The following is a 3913-nucleotide window of genomic DNA, read 5'->3' on the forward strand; positions in this document are numbered from 1 at the left end:
GCGGAGATGTAGATCTGCGTGTCATCTGCGTAGAGATGGTAGTCAAAGCCGTGAGAGCGGATGAGTTCACCGAGGGAGTGAGTGTAAATGGAGAACAGAAGAGGGCCAAGAACTGACCCTTGAGGAACTCCAACAGTTAAAGGATGGGAGGGGGAGGAGGCTCCAGCGTAGGAGACCGAGAATGATCGGCCAGAGAGGTAAGAGGAGAACCAGGAGAGGACAGAGTCCGTGAAGCCAAGGTGAGATAAGGTATGGAGGAGGAGGGGATGGTCGACAGTGTCAAAGGCAGCAGAGAGGTCAAGGAGGATCAGAATGGAGTAGGAGCCATTGGATTTGGCAAGAAGGAGGTCATGGGTGACCTTAGAGAGAGCAGTCTCGGTAGAGTGGAGGGGACGGAAGCCAGATTGGAGGGGGTCTAGAAGAGAATGGGAGTTAAGGAATTCTAGGCATCGATTGTAGACAACTCGTTCTAGGATTTTGGAAAGGAAGGGGAGTAGGGAGATAGGACGATAACTGGAGGGGGAAGTGGGGTCAAGAGCGGGTTTTTTTAGGATGGGGGAGACGTGGGCATGTTTGAAGGCAGAGGGGAAGGAGCCCTTGGAGATTGAGTGGTTAAAAATAGAAGTTAAGGAAGGGAGGAGGGCAGGGGCGATGGTTTTAAGAAGGTGAGAGGGAATGGGGTCCGAGGCGCAGGTGGAGGGGGTGGCACTTGCGAGGAGGGAGGAGATCTCCTCTGAGGATACTGCAGGGAAGGATGGGAAAGTAGGGGAGGGGGTTGTTGGGGGGGAGGGGAGAGGCGGAGGGGTGTCTTTGGGGAGCTCAGACCTGATCGTGTTGATTTTTGTGAGGAAATAGGTGGCCAGATCATTAGGGGTGAGAGATGGGGGAGGGGGAGGAACAGGGGGCCTAAGGAGAGAGTTAAAGGTCCGGAACAATCGGCAGGGGTGACGGGCATGGGTGTCGATGAGGGAGGAGAAGAAGCTTTGCCTGGCGGAGGAGAGGGCAGAGTTAAGGCAGGAAAGGATAAATTTGAAGTGTGTGAGGTCGGCTTGGTGCTTGGACTTTCGCCAGCAGCGCTCGGCAGCTCGAGCATAGGAGCGTAGGAGGCGGACGGAGGAGGTGATCCAGGGCTGTGGGTTAGTGGAGCGAGAGCGGCGGAGGGAAAGGGGGGCGAGAGAGTCGAGATGAGTAGAGAGGGTGGAGTTGAGAGCGGAGACCTGATCGTCGAGAGTGGGAAGAGAGGACAGGGCGGCAAGGTGAGGCTAGATGCTATTGGAAAGACGGATGGGATCGAGAGAGCGGAGGTCTCTGTGGGGCAGTAGCGAAGATTTGCAGGGGGAGGGAGTGTGAGAGATGAGGCAGGTGAGAAGGTTATGGTCAGAGAGAGGGATTTCAGAGTTGGTGAGTGAGGAGATAGTGCAGCGGTAGGAGATGACGAGATCGAGGGTGTGACCGAGTCGGTGAGTGGGCGCGGTATGGTGGAGGAGGAGGTCGGCAGAGTCGAGGAGGGATAGCAGGCGGGCGGCAGAGGAGTCGTCGGGTACATCCGTGTGGATGTTGAAGTCTCCAAGGATCAGAGTGGGCAGAGAGAAGGAGAGGAGGAAGGTGAGAAAGGGGTCAAGGTGGTTGAAGAAGTCGGAGGTGGGACCGGGAGGGCGGTAGATGACGGCGACAAGTAACTGGAGTGGGTGGTAGAGGCGAATGATATGGGCTTCGAAGGAGGGGAAGGAGAGGGAGGGGGGAGGAGGGATAGTGCGGAATAAGACTGTGAGCCCCAAGTGGGTCAACCTGATAACCTTGTATCCACTCCAGTGCTTAGAACAGTGCTCTGCACATAGTAAGTGCTTAACAACTACCATCATTATTTATTCATTACATATTTGAATTCTTCTAGCTCCATATTGCCAAAATAATGGTCCGTAAAGTGAATGCTAAAAAATATGAAAAGCTGAAAGAGAAATGATTGGGTTTAAGGCTCACATTTGGACATATACCAATAATTTTTGTTTCAGGACTTTGCATCTGTATGCAGATGACTTGAGTTTAATTTGCGTTACTGTTTTGTTCCTCTTGAATAAAAAGATAAATCATGTAAATGCTAAAATAAATTCTAACTGGCTTTAGGCTTGAGGTAAAATTGTTTGGGGCACTCCGCTCCCAGGACTCCAATGATTTTGTTTTCCCACTAGCTAGAGATTTTTTTTTTAACTTCAAGGGTAGACTTGATCACATTAGTAATGCGAGATTAGAACATCATGTAAATATTGCTGCTCAATAGAGTTTTATTTTTAACTATGAGTAGGCACCGTTTAGCATACTTTCAATTTTAATGGTGACTGTGATTTTTTTCTACAACTTTTAAATGCAGTAACTATGTCTTGGATTATTGTAAATTACCAATCATCAGTTAGTTAATGACTTCCCATTAAGGCTAATGGAAATAGAATGTAAATCCTCATGCATAAAATTAAGGTTATATTGCCAACCAAATGACTTAAAAGGGTAGGAGGGCATGAGATATTTGCCGATTACAAAGGAAAAATGTAACCCATTGCTCTAGGTGAGCCAACATTTTTCAGAAAATTACATTTATAATAAGTGTCTGACAGGTAGGGTCAGAAAAAGACTTGATTCAGGAAAATCTTCGGACCAACAGGTTTCAGTACTTCCTAACTTCCAGAACTGATGTATGTTCTGTAATTCCCACAAGACAAAGTAAAAAGCTATTCATGAGTGCAGTAAGGTCAGCAGAAAGTTTCTTTGTCTGATGAGTACACTTACTTGGGGGTATGTGATTTCCCCCCGCATAATTGGTAGCATTTCTCTTCCCCGTGAATTTTTGCCAATCAGATAGCCTCTTGGTTTCTCTCTGTCGATATATTTAAATAGTGACTAATGTCTGAGCTCTCATCTCTCAGGGTTGCACCTAGAGAGTTCCCAGTCCTCTACCAGTCTCGACTATGGGAGAGAGAGTCAAGCAGAGGCCTGTCCATTCCATTTCTAGCTTGGGCAGTGGCTAGCGAGTGGAAGGCAATCTGATACAAGTCAAAACTCACCCGTACCGAGCAGTAGCGGCATGGGAGAGAGTCGAGGGTGGAGGCTCAGGTTTACTGCGTAAACCACTGCCGTATTTTTAGCAAGCAAACTCTATGGAGCCACTACCAGAATGATTGCAGACGGAGGTGGGGCGTTCTGGGAGAGACGTGTCCATGGCGTCGTTATGGGTAAGACATGACCCGACAGCATAAGACAACAAGGTCTGAGCTGTTCCACCAATACCGTCTGCCCTGAAATGCCTAGCAGCCCCTCAAATCAATCAATCCATGGTATTTACGGAGCGCTTACTCTATGCAAAGCACTGTACTAAATGCTTGGAAAAATACAATAGAATAGAGTTTATAGACATGATCCTTGCCCACGAAGTAAGAAACTGCACGGCGTAGTGGATAGAGCATAGGTCTGGGAGTCAGAAGGACCTGGATTCTAATCCCGGCTTTGCCACTTGTCTGCTATATGACCTTGGGCAAGTCACTTCACTTCTCTGTGCCTCAGCTTCCTCATCTGTAAAATGGGAATTAAGACTGTGAGCCCCATATGGACTGCATTCAACCTGATTAGCCCTCATCTACCACAGTGCTTAGTACACTTACTGGCACATATTAAGTGCTTAACAAATGTCATTTAAATAAGAGGAGCTTACAGCGTCATGGGGAAAATGGACATTAAAAAAATTACAGATAGAAGATCTGCAAGTAGAATGAAAAGATACAGACATAAGTACCGTAGGGGTGGGGTGAATATCAAACTGCTTAAGGGGTACACAGCCAAGCAGTCGAACTAGAAGGGTGGGAAAAGAGGGGTTAATAGGGGAAGACCTTTTGGGGAAACATGATTTTAGAAGGGTTTTGAGGGT

At 47.9% G+C, this 3913-nt stretch overlaps 1 non-coding gene across 1 annotated transcript; it reads left to right on the forward strand.

Annotated features, from left to right (window-relative positions):
- Positions 1 to 2908: 2908 nt before the first annotated feature.
- On the forward strand, positions 2909 to 3046 carry LOC114816229. The gene has a single exon (XR_003763995.1). It is a non-coding gene; the product is annotated as a small nucleolar RNA SNORA7 (small nucleolar RNA).
- The last annotated feature ends 867 nt before the right edge of the window (positions 3047 to 3913 follow it).

Source organism: Ornithorhynchus anatinus, chromosome 1, assembly GCF_004115215.2.
Source record: "Ornithorhynchus anatinus isolate Pmale09 chromosome 1, mOrnAna1.pri.v4, whole genome shotgun sequence".
Lineage (NCBI taxonomy): Eukaryota > Metazoa > Chordata > Mammalia > Monotremata > Ornithorhynchidae > Ornithorhynchus > Ornithorhynchus anatinus.